Here is a 12,769-nt window from a genome sequence, read left to right on the forward strand (position 1 = left end):
CGTCGTGGCAATTCCGTTAGACGACTCCTTAACAAAATGCCAAAAACTTCACTTAATATTTTAAAAAATGTTTTAAAGAAAACCATTGGAAGGCCTTTAATATATTTAATTTAAATCCAATTAAATTTGGGGTAAGAATATGTTTTTTTGGGGAATGTGGTGGTTATTAAATTAAATAAAATTTGGTAGGTATATGTCTTTTTTGGAATGTTGTAGTTATAAAATTAAATAAAAGGTAGGCAAGACTCTGCTTTTTGGGTTGTTAGGGGAGGTGGACCTGTTTTACTTTAGTTAAGTTAGTTTTTGGGTTGTTGGTGGAGGTGGAGGTGGAGCGGTTTTATTTTAGACAAGTTGGTGTTTTGATTTGGTGGGGTGGGTTTTTTAGATGTTTTAGATGTTGGGGTATGGAGTAGTTTTGTAATTTCAAAATATATCAATTTATCAAATTTTCCTAATTTGTTTTGGAGTCGTTTATCGAGGCGGAGGAATTGTTCGGACGGTCAAAAGTGGCCGAAATCCGCTCAAAAAAATTTCAAAAAATCTTGTAGAGGCAGTGTTTGAATCGTGTTTTTTATGGTGGAAATAGATTCAACACCATCAAAAACGTCTAGAACACCTAAAATTTTGAAGTTTAACAACTATAACTTGGATTTACAAAAATCATTGCTGGATTTTCTCTAAATATGACCGGAATTTCCATAACTTTCCAGGCAATTCCTCCGGCTAGTTAGACTATGGCATTTGTTTTTATAGTTTATTAAGATTTTACACAAAAAATTATTGTATTTGAGTAGCAAATCACCTCATGACAGGTCTGTCAAATTCTATCCTTGCATAGTGCTTGGAACGATGTGAAGTCCGAAAATGGACTTCTCCATAGAAGATATGGCATGTTAAAGTTCAGGTTCTGCCCCAAGAAAGCTTCTTACCTCTGTAAGTGTATTGGGCTTGGGCCAATTCACAATGACCTCAACCTTAGAGGGGTCTAGCATGGTAGTGATTGAAAAATGTAATGTTGTTATAATTTGAGTGGATTAAATAATTAAAATGATGTTTTTTTAATAGTAAATTTGAATTTAAAATAAGTAAAATATGCTTATTTTTCAAATTTTAAATTGAATTTTTATTATTTTGTACTTGTTTTAGTAATATTTTTTAAAAATTATATAGTGTTTAATAATAATATTATATTTAAGAATTTAAGAGTAAAGTGTCCTTTCTTAAAAATTTATGAGCAAAGTACCACTTCTTCCAGATGATATGGAATAAATTTAAATGCATATATGAACCATGTTAAATCATGTTGTAGTCAACAACCTAAAAGTAACATATGTTAAATCATGGTGTAGTCAACAACCTAAAAGTAACGGGTTTCATTGTGTGTAACCTATGGGTTTAAGGATTTTCATTAAAATTTGAAAAGAGATTGTAAGAACAAAAAAAGGGGTAAATATTCATAATCACTAATATTAGCAATGGCGTATTTCTAAGATGGAATTGATAAAAGAAATACTTTGAAAGGCCAACACTTTGGTCTTTTGTTGACAATTCAAAATTCGATAAAGAAGGCAACGACCTTACCTTCGATGATCTTCTCTGTAGCAACCTCATATCCTATCACCTTTAATGTTCCACCTATAGTCACCTTTGATGTCCCATCCCTCGCTATCCTTGTTTGAACATGATTTCCCTTCCTTGAACATCATTCCTCCAGATTGAAATTTGTCTTCATAATCTTTCTCCCCTCTTGTTCGCACAAAGTAGTCTAAAGTGAAGATGCCAAAGACTCCACTACAAGGATTGATAATAGGCTTGACGAAAGGGAATGTCAATGCTTTCAATGATTGAATTGAGGGGTTCACCATTCCATGATTCATTGGGGTTAAACGGATCCATTTGTTATCAAATCCAAATTGTTTGACATTCCACTAGTTAAAGGGGGATGAAATTGTGATTTAGTGGTGTATTTGTGAGTTATTTCAACCATGTTTTTGTGGAAGGGCCAGTTCAGCCATGTTTTGTGGAAGAGCCTATTCAACCATGTTTGTTGACTTAAATGCTACAAGACAACTTGGGGTTTTTGAGTTAAGTAGAACAATGAGAGGACCCTATATTGTTTCCCTCTCAATGAGTTGGGATTTCTCATTTTGCTTCACTAACTTGGCTTACACGCAATGGCCCAACATAGGGGAGGAAGCAAAGACAAAAGATTTTGGTACAAAGACAAGTGGATGATCACATAAGGAGATATTTTATTTACTATGGTACTTTTGGTAGGAGATATTTATTTAAGGCAACCCACATTAGCAATCCAAATTATGCATAAAATAAATAAGAAGAATCAAGAGTGTTTCCATATTTCATGAAGTTAGTGTTTATGAGTCATGTATAATGATGAGAGGAAGCAACATCATTAAATTCCAAATAATTGTGAGAATTACAATGCATGTTAACATATGTTATTTGACACTCATGTTTGTGCTTTATTGTTGTGAGGATGTATGATGACCATTTGATTTTGCATTGGTAATTTCAAATGATTGGTGCATTGTGACCCTTTTATATACATTTATGGAATATGTAGCAAAAATAAAATATATCTAAGCTTGAGAGGGAGTTTTCTGAGGCAGTGTGTCCTTAGTTCCTTGTCACCCTTTATTATTATCCTCCTTGAGATTGGGAGGAAGTGACAAAGGGATGTAGCGATAAAGGTATCTAGCATCTAAATTGTTCATTTGAATAGTGTTATATTTCCTTGGGTAGTTTGGTCTAATTTCACAATATAAGATCAAATTGTCTCATAGCCCTAATTTGTCCACCATTTCCATCTTACCTATCCTTCTCTACAATACAAGTGTCAAGATGTATTACTTCCTAGCTAGATATGTTGATTTCAATAAACTCATCATAAAACACGAGAAGAGCTAGTTTGTAATGTTTTAAAAATTAAAGTTTAAAATACTTTAGTATATTTGAGTCTATACTCTTTAATATAAGGGGATGAATAAAATTGGCAAGAGTGAAAGCGCCCTCTTATGGACCACAGTGGTTAATTCTAGGTGGTGTGGTTTTTCTTGAATAACGGTGATGAGTCAATCTACATTTGTTGATAGCAGCGAGTAAACTGAACCGAGGTGGGGAGGAGAACAATCATTCCTCCAAAACACCTTAGATTAACCTCTCTCTCACTCTCATGGGAGTCTCTTTGTTACTATGTTGTTTTGGGTTCTATTTTATGAACTTAAATTATCAAAGTTGATTTGCCTACTAGGAAATCATGCGCACACACATAGAAAGAGAAAAGTACTCGTAAGTAGAACCATCTTTTGTTATGATCTTTTAAGCACAAAGAGATTTGCATCATGATTTTTTTATCATACCTCAAGGTGCTTAATGGATTGGAAATTTATGCTAGTTTACAACCTTCAAAGTACAATGAGTTGGAATCCATCCTCCCATTTTCAATTGCCACTTGTTAGGTTGAATTCCTCACTCCAATTGCCACTTTTTTTGTAAAGACATAATGTTATACCAATTGACCTATAGACTTCTCGATATTTTTACATAGAATACACCTATCGAGGCCTTGCCATGTCATCTTCCAATAATTTACCAGGTGAGTAATTTTTTAGATAAGGTCAACAATAAAAAATACCCTTGCTTTTTAAGGGTTATTTAGTTTCCAAATGGATTTCCACTACCATTTCCTTTATACTTTCCTTTCCATTCTAGCTTCATAGCCTAATGTTGCTATTAATAGTTCTTAAAATATTTGCCCATATTGACAAAATGGTTTCATCTTCATCACACTTAATTCTAATGGCACCATCTTTTTCGTTGAATGTGACCAATTTTTTGCTAACTCACCTTGGAGTTCTAGGTTTGAAGTAGTTTTCCAAGCTTGATTCCAAATATCTAAAAGGAAATGAAGGTTCTTTAGCCCTTTTTTACTATAATATGTATATGGAAACCACCTTGCAACTTGTGCTTCATTTAAGAGGTGGTGATTAGATCTTTACCAAAATCCTTACTAGCGAGATGATTAATTTTGGAAGTTCAAAGCTTATATACCATTGGCAATGTGAAGGCCAAGATCCAAAATAAGGAGGGTGTTCCCCTTGACCATCAACATTTGATATTTGTCAATAAGTAACTTGAAGAGAGGTGAACACTTGTTGATTACATTATCATGAAGGAATCTACCTTCGACATCATCCTCCATCCAAGGGGTGGCCCAAGTTTTTTCAAAAACCTTATTTGCAAGATGATTATTATGGAAGTTAAGAGCTCAAACAATTTTTGTAATGGCAAGCCAATATCTACAAGAAGAATGGTGTACTCCCTAATCGACATAAGCATATATTTTCCAATAGGTATCGAGAGGATTATCAAACCTTGGTTGATTACAATACTTGGAAGGAATTAACCATGCACCTTATGATTTGTTCAAGAGGTGCAATTTAGGTCTTTGTGAAAGCCTTTACTAGGAAAACCATTACCTTGGAAGTGGGGAGCTCATACACCATTGATAATGTGAATACTAAGATCTAGGGTTAGGAGGGCATCCCTCTAGACTAGTAAACACGATTTTTGCTAGTAAGTAGCTAGAATGTGGATGTACCCCAGTTGATTATAACATTCAAAAAGAGTCAATTTTTCACTTTATTGTGATGAAACCTTCGATATTAGTAGTAAGAGAAGTTTGATCGACAATGGAAATATCAATTAAAGACACAAATTCCCATCCACTACCTTGCCTCCTATATTGCACTCATTTGATAATACAAACATGGTTTACAATTATGTCCATCAAAAACTTGCCAAACTTGAAGCACTTTCCAATTAAACACGCGTTCTTGCATAAATTCTACCATTTTATGTGATGCCAATAGTTTTGCTCTTCCCCAAATTTCACTAGCTCTTGGTGCTAACTAGAATGTTCCATAGGACCAACACTATGACTAAGGGCCCAAACAAATGGTGCTAGACCTGTTGGCTCCTCACAATCATTGACAATTTCTTCTTCTTTTTTCTCAAGGGCGGTAAAATGAACTAACATGGTGATGGTGGTAGACATAACTTCAATTGCTGTGAAATATTTTGTTTGTTGGGCCCATTTGTTAACAAGATCACTCCACACTTGTTAGCACTTGCAAACTTTCAACACTTCCACAATTTTTCGATGGTGGTGATTGATGACAAATGTTGTGAAAAGTTCTATTTACTAGAATTTGTTAACTAATGGACCACCTCGCGCTTGTCGTCACTCCACAACCTTTGGCACTTTCTTAATAGATCAGTAGTGGTAGATGGGCTACAATTATCGTGGAAATGTTTGTCTATCAATATCGTTAGTTGATGGAAGCACCCAATGCTTATTGGATTAGACCAGAAAAGGTGTTATTATCAAGTCTTGATGACCTCTAATGGTTGATGGCTGACAGATAGGAAATATAGACAAAAAAAGATTCGTCAGTTGACATTATTGCTCAATGGATGCTAGATTGGCTAGCAAAGGGTTTACTAACACCAAGTAAAGGCCTTTTCCATCCTCGACAATCGATGTTCGATAGATGATAAATGTAGCTGGGAAATGATTTTGTCACTACCAATTCACAAAAGTCTAAAAAAAGGCTAAATTTGGTTAAGTCTTTTGTTGAGCCTTTACCATTGTGACTCAAACCTTGTTGCTCCATGCCCGCCTACTTAACCTAAAAATAAATTTGATCTAGTTGTTTGACACTAAACTCATGCATGCAAAACGATCTTAGACACCAAGAGGCAACAAACTTAATCTTATTTCTGGAATGGAAGGAAATTTAATGGTTACATAGTTTTGCACAGATTTCCTCCGTAGGACAAAATCACTGTTGATTTTTCCTTGGCGCTTCAGAATCAGGTTTATGTCTAAAACATGATCACAAACACATTAAAATGCCACAACACAAGCACTTTGCACAATAGAAAATGTACAGTAGTGGATAAATCTAGTGCAAAAGATATTTTTCAACCCAAAACTAGTTATATTACAAACTTTAATACAACAAAAATAGGGCTCTCATACCAAGGATCATGGCCCTTACAATTAGCCCTAAAATAAGAACAATTAGGGTTTAGAGTCAACAACTTATGACTACCAATCTATCCCTGAACAAAGTATACTTAACTTGTTGAAGAAGCTTTCTACTCAGCCCTTTCGGTCCACATCCCTTGAACACATTTGGCAGCTCCTTTTCCACCTCTTCTATTGCTCATAATACTTCTACAACTTCAGAATGCTTGCATATTTAGCCGACAATTTGCCTCTATCAATCACTCCTGCTACTCAAATTTGATTGAACATATATCTTCAACAACATTGGCTTCTCACAATATGTAGGTCCATCTACCCATTACATACACACCCACAAGAAATGATGTTCACAACTTCATTTGTGAATATAACCCAACTTATCAAGGACCTTCCCTCTAACAATACTTTAGCTGCTTCAAAGGATATTTTTCATAGGGTCTTCTAAGGCTGCCCTTACACAGTGACAAGTATGCTCCTTTGTCACACAACTTATGGCTTCTTCAATTACCTTCATATAGTCACTTTGTTGCCTCAAAGATGACTATCTTAAGGTCTTCTAAAACTACCCTCTTATCAATCCTCTAGATGGCCCTTAGATAACTGAAATTAGGGCACAAACTACCAGCCCACACATCAACAATATGCCTCCTTGCATATGTTGAACTTAGGGCTTGAACATTATCCCACACATCAATGATATGCTTCCTTGCATCTGGTAAACTTAGGGCTACAAACGACCAACCAACAACATTGATTTGGCACACCAAGTATTGTACCTAAGGCACACATAGAACAACCCTCACAACAATACTTTGACATGTTAAACATAATCCTTAGGGCTTACATAAGCATCCCACTAACCATCCTTTTGCCACTCCAAATCGACAGTCCTTAAGGCACATTTAAACATTGTCCAAAACCCTTGGAACAACCCTCCACCATAGCAATCCCTTTCCACAAACACGTAACCCTAATATCCTCCTTGTAGCCTCAAGGATATCAGTCTTGTGATGAAAAAACACAATCCTACCTCAATGCATCACCTCAAGAAACTCGACCCTAATTTCTACTTCACCACTACTTCAAAAACATCTTTAGTCATCCCTCTATTTCCTTCACTTAGATGTTATGCTTGAGCTTGGTCCCTTTTACAACACATATCCCTTCTCAGCCCCTGTGCACAGAACTTAAGGGAGTCTCAGCCTTGTCTCCGTAGCTAGAGATAACTTAGCCTAATCACAAACTTGAAGCACAAAAGTTTAAACCCTTAATCACAGAGATTTCTCCTAGCTTGGATGCACCTAACTGATCACATTACCATCACCAAATCTCGTCCAACCTCCCTCCTTTGACCTATACTAGAAGATGAGACAAAACAGATCCAACGTCGTCCTTTTGTTCCTTATCTAACTCGGTTCATGAGGTATGCAACTCCTTTGGCTTTCTCTTTTCTTTAGAATAAATGCACTTGTGGATGGTGAAAATGAACTTGAATTGAACTTTATTTATAGTGATCTTAGGTGGCCTTCTCCTCCAGCAAGGGTCATGTCATATTGGTCAAGCCGACTTGAGTTTACTTCACAAAAACCCAACTAATATTAGAAAAGAGATTTCTTCCATTTGATTTCGCCACATCATGATGCCTTAGATGCCCCTTAGCCCATCAAGGGTTCCCTGCATGCATCAATGGATAAACTAACAATTTCTCTACTTGGTTTCGTGCCCACAACTTTTTGGGTATAAAACCCACTACTTGGGTACAATGCCCACAAACCACATTTGTGGGTCAACTGCTTACAAGCCTAGTAACCCTAGGGGTTGTGGGAGTACCTCCCAAGATACAAAAAGTAATAGTCACTCTCTCATTCTCTCTCTAATGTGATCTCTCTGTTACATATGAAAACTCTCTTCATATAATTCTTGTACAATCCAATAAACTCAATCTGTTCCTAAATTGTTTAACAAATCCATGGTTTAGCTAGCTCATCTCCTTTACATAGAAATTAAATGACACTCATATAACTTCCTAACAAATTAAATTCCTTCTAGACTATAGCTAATATATTACAATTAAATGGCTTTGGAAACCCAACTTCCTTTGGTAAACAAATTATGATACCAACTCAATGAGTAATGAGTTTTGACCCAAACAGTCAAAATGGTCTTGGCTTGTAGATGCTCTTGCATCAAACTCCCAAGGAAAAATGAATTGCTCATTAGCTTCTTAACACTTGTACCATACTTGATAATATTTTCTAATGTCATTTGTGTAGCATCTTCTATTGGTTGTTGTTTTCATTTAACCATATATTGAAGATACTCTTTACCTCTAGTTTTCTTAACTACTTTTTGACGCAATATTGCTTCAATTTCTTTCTGAGTTGCTTTGGCTAGTTGCTTCTTCCACTTGTTGGTCTAATCTACATCACTTACAGGAGCATTTGTTGTAACACTATCTAGTTCCTTGAATGGGTACACGTCTAATACATTGAAAATTGATGATATTACAGTGCCTTTAGGGGGTTCTAATTCATAAGTATTGGAAGAAAATTCATAAGTATGCCATTACTAAGTCACCAACTTCAAAGCTCAACTATCTTATTTTCATGTCTACTCTATGTTTGCACTTGTTGTTGTTCTCTTGCAATTGTTGCTTGACTCTTTCATGTAGCTCTTGCATACTCACGGCAAAATCTTCACCATTTCCACTTTTGAGCTCTTACTTTCTAAGTTTCTTAGTTCATATAAATCCCCTAGGGTGCATTCTATACAATATTTGAAATAAAATCATTCCTATACTTGTAACACCGTCCTCCCACATCTACCCAAGTAACTGACCAACCAGAATAAACATGTGACGAGAAGTTACTATGATATGATTCTACCTCCTAAGTCACGTTAAGGAAGTGGAACCTACGAAAACACACCACACAAACCTTCAACATCAACAATAGGACTCCTAAGAACCATCCCAACCTTTCTGCTAACCAGCCCCTGGGTCCCACTGAGTTAGACTTCTTGACCTCTAGATGCTCCCACAAGCCTGCAAGCCTACATCTAGGGACTATTTCTAGCAGACTTGTGCCAGAGTTCGGGGATTTTAAGGCAATTTTCAAGCCTAGAATTCTAGCCACTACCTAAAACTTGTTGTAACTTCTGGAATGCATTAAACACATGATGACAAGACTAATAAACCAAAAACTAAATCCAGGACTAGGCCTGACCATCCCCAACCAAGATTGACATTCTGTCAAACACTTGGCAGGAATGAAATCTATAGGTTTAAATAACAGATTTGAACATATAGATCTAATACTTATACATTGTTTATTCATTTACAAGTAAAAACATGATGGGAGCCATATATAGCCACTGTCATAAAACATATACATAATCAGCATAATAGCAATAAGAATAATGTTGGCTTGATGGGCCCTAACCTAGGTTTAGCGTTAGACATCCAAGCAAATCCCTACACTACTGGCCCTTTCGGCATCAGTCTGCGGAGCGCGGACTGAAGTCTCACCCGAAGCAGTATGGGGGGATGCAAGAACCAAGTTTCTGCACCCTAACATGGTTGTGATGTCGGTTTTCTACCTCAATCCCTGCCTTCGCGTAGGTCGATAAGCCTTTTAGGGCTTATCGATGTATTTCATCTTCCATCTTTTAGAACCTCCGCGAAGGTATCTGATTGTCCTTCACGCAACCTTAAACAATAATTCAGGCACTTAAGTGGCCGTGTGACTATGTTACTGTCTCGTTCCCTAATTATCTTAGTGGTTAGCCAGCTTTATCATGTAATTAAGACTACCCTCGCGTAAACATACATTATTACTTGCGTTCAAATAACAAATAGAAATAGATACATTCGCGCATCAATTATAATGTAAACCTAGAACTTAACATATCATAATCTCTTGCAATAATCAGAGACAGAAATACAATGATTCCAAAATATTTCTCTTTATTTATGTTTCAAGTTCCCAGTACAGACTCTATCTGCCCTGCACACACAGTTGCAAGGGTCCGCACACTCAGCTGCGGACTTCCACCCTAGGCCTCTATGCACTCAGCTGCAGAGCCTCTTCCTACGCTAAGACTCCCACTCTTAGCCTTCCAAGACTTACCAATGATTCATGACCTCTAACTTACTTACTTTCCTCCCTTTTTATACAATCCCATGGTCCGCGGACCATGGGTAGATCTCAAAACTGACACAACTTATCTAAACTAAGGGCGGAAAACCCTTTTAAATTTAGATATCTTTCGCGCTCCATGACACAAAATGCAAAGACTTTACATTTCTTTACACAAAATTCGGGCCTTCTGCCCCAAAACTTGGGTGTTTAACCCAAAATTGACCCCTAGGGGACCCGTTCCCAACAGGCCCCCAACACAAACATGGTGACTCACCCTCGAGTCACTCGGTTGGTGCAGAGATCTTGTCGCGCAGACCTCCCAACTCGACCTAAACAACTGCTACCTCGGCGGCGCACTGCGTTGTTGTTGCTTCAGCTCCTCAACCAATTGTTCTGTCACTGGCCCTGCGCTAGCAGTCTGTAGTTTCTGCTGAGTCTCCTGCAGACTAGCCAACTTGCCTTCAATGGTAGTCATGATATCATAGGCCTCATCTAACCAAGGCTTCAAATGAGCCTTCAACACGGCTTCCTTGTGCTACGTTGTGTCTACCTGTTCCTTTAGTGCCTTGGCCTCCTGCAACTTCATGAGCCTTTGCGTGATGACAATAGTTCGCGTTGTTGCCTTAACCTCATCGTAGCACTGCTGCAATTCCCACGCTTCTGTCTCCAACCTCTGTACATTGGGGTCCTCTTGTAGGCTGGTGAGGACCTTGAGCGACTGCTCAAAAAGTATCATGCAGTTCGTCACTGCACTTGCTACCGCATCTGCCACAACAATCGCGCGCTGCTCCCTGACTTCCGGCGGAGTCGAAGGCTGGGCCTTCAACTATAACTCCGCGATCTTGAGATTTAGCTCCAACTGAACCTTGGCCAACTCTGTGCATGCGTTGCGCACTCCTGCAACGAGTTTTTGAACCCGCACATCGATTGGCTCAGCCTTAGGGATGTCCAGCTCCGGGACAGTCCGGCATGCTTCATCCACAACCTTAGTGAGGCATTGATTCTTATCTGTAAGGTCGGACACAAGGTTGATGGCAGAGTTGTGTTGTACATCCATCTGAGCATTGTTAAACTTTTGCTCACTGATCACCTACAAAGCACGGTGATCGTGAGCCCGAAGCTCGGCGATCACACCATCCTGCAAAAGGTAAAGCACTATGCTAGGAAGCACTGCGAGATTAAGTCCCACGCCCTTGAGGGCACTGACAGCGGGTCTGTCAGCGTCAATTTCCGTCGTCAATGCTCCATCTGGCAGTACTATGGCTCGGGGGTCCCGAGCGCAACATCTCCGCAGCTTCTGAGGTGCCAATGGCCACACTGGTGGGCGCCACGTTGGTCTGCATGTGTGAGGCATGGATCTACAGCTTGCACAGACCTGTCTGAATAGTGCCCAGTGCCTGCTGCTGTTGCTTCTCGAACTGCTGCAACAGTTCTATGGTGGCATCCTGCACCGTATCCCCTATATCATTCAGATCCCCGTCTTTTAGGGTGATTGGATCCAAAGACATCTTGCTCGCTTTGGACTTCTTCTGCGGCCCTATCTTTTCTAGACCCCTAATGCACTTAATACGGAACAAAGTCGTTTCCAGGTCCACTCCTTCCTGCTCCGTCTGTTTGTCTGTTTCTTCCTCTGTCTCTAGTGAGGGTGATTTCTATTTGTCAGAGCCGTGCTCCTCTCCTCTTGCATGTCTTGCCTCCTGTGCGGCAGCACACTCTGCCTTAGCCTTAGCATCGACCTCCTTTCTCCATTTCGCGGCCAACTGCTCCATCTTCAGCTTGGCTTCTTCCTCCTTCTGCCAACCAGCTGTCAAGGACCGCTTCGATTGCGTCATCCATCGCCAAGTAGGGCAAGTCGTGCCACTTCTGCTCGGGGTCCTTCCGCGCCCTTATTGATACGTGGTGGAAATCAGCCTTGAATTCCGCATACTCCTGCAATCTGTCAAAGTTGGTAGGCGACAACTGTGGCTTGCGGTTGATGGCCATGTGCATGTTCATCTCCATCAGGGTCCAAAAGATTTTGCTGTCCTTTACCCACTGAGGATCCTTGGTCGCCCACAGCGAAGCGTACTTCGCGGCCTCTGGTAGGTTTGGTGCGACCGAAGGGAACTGACTGTCTTCAAGTAGCTCCCATGCTACCAGCACTATGGACAGCAAGAGCCATGCATAGTGAAATGTCTTGCTGAGATCATGTGCCTTGCGGCAGTTTGCGAGGAACTCATCGCAGAGGTAGCATGCCCAATTAAATTGAACACCTTTGCGCATTGGGCCGCCAAAGCTACAACTGGTGATGGTACTTCATTTGCGTGACACTTCTGCATAACCTTCCCCGCCAAGGGTTGTGTGGCTAATTTGACCTCCGGGTCACAGATGCTCGAGATGGCATAATCATGCAACTGCTTCACTAACTTGAACTTTTCTTTCATGGCCTCTGCGAGGACATGTTCACCAGTCTTTTCGCCAAACGCCATGGGCGGATTTTCCCCTATGTATGCCGGCCACATGATCCTATGGATCAGTCTATTAGTGATGGGTATTGGCTCCTCCAGCCAAAAACACC

At 39.3% G+C, this 12,769-nt stretch overlaps 1 pseudogene; it reads left to right on the plus strand.

Moving 5' to 3' along the window:
- Positions 1-3,963: 3,963 nt before the first annotated feature.
- LOC149209206 (polyubiquitin-like) lies at positions 3,964-4,706 on the plus strand (annotated as a pseudogene).
- Positions 4,707-12,769: the final 8,063 nt, after the last annotated feature.

The sequence above is a fragment of the Pinus tabuliformis genome, chromosome 1_2 (assembly GCF_031772625.1).
Source record: "Pinus tabuliformis cultivar Carrire ecotype Pingquan chromosome 1_2, CPIR1, whole genome shotgun sequence".
Lineage (NCBI taxonomy): Eukaryota > Viridiplantae > Streptophyta > Pinopsida > Pinales > Pinaceae > Pinus > Pinus tabuliformis.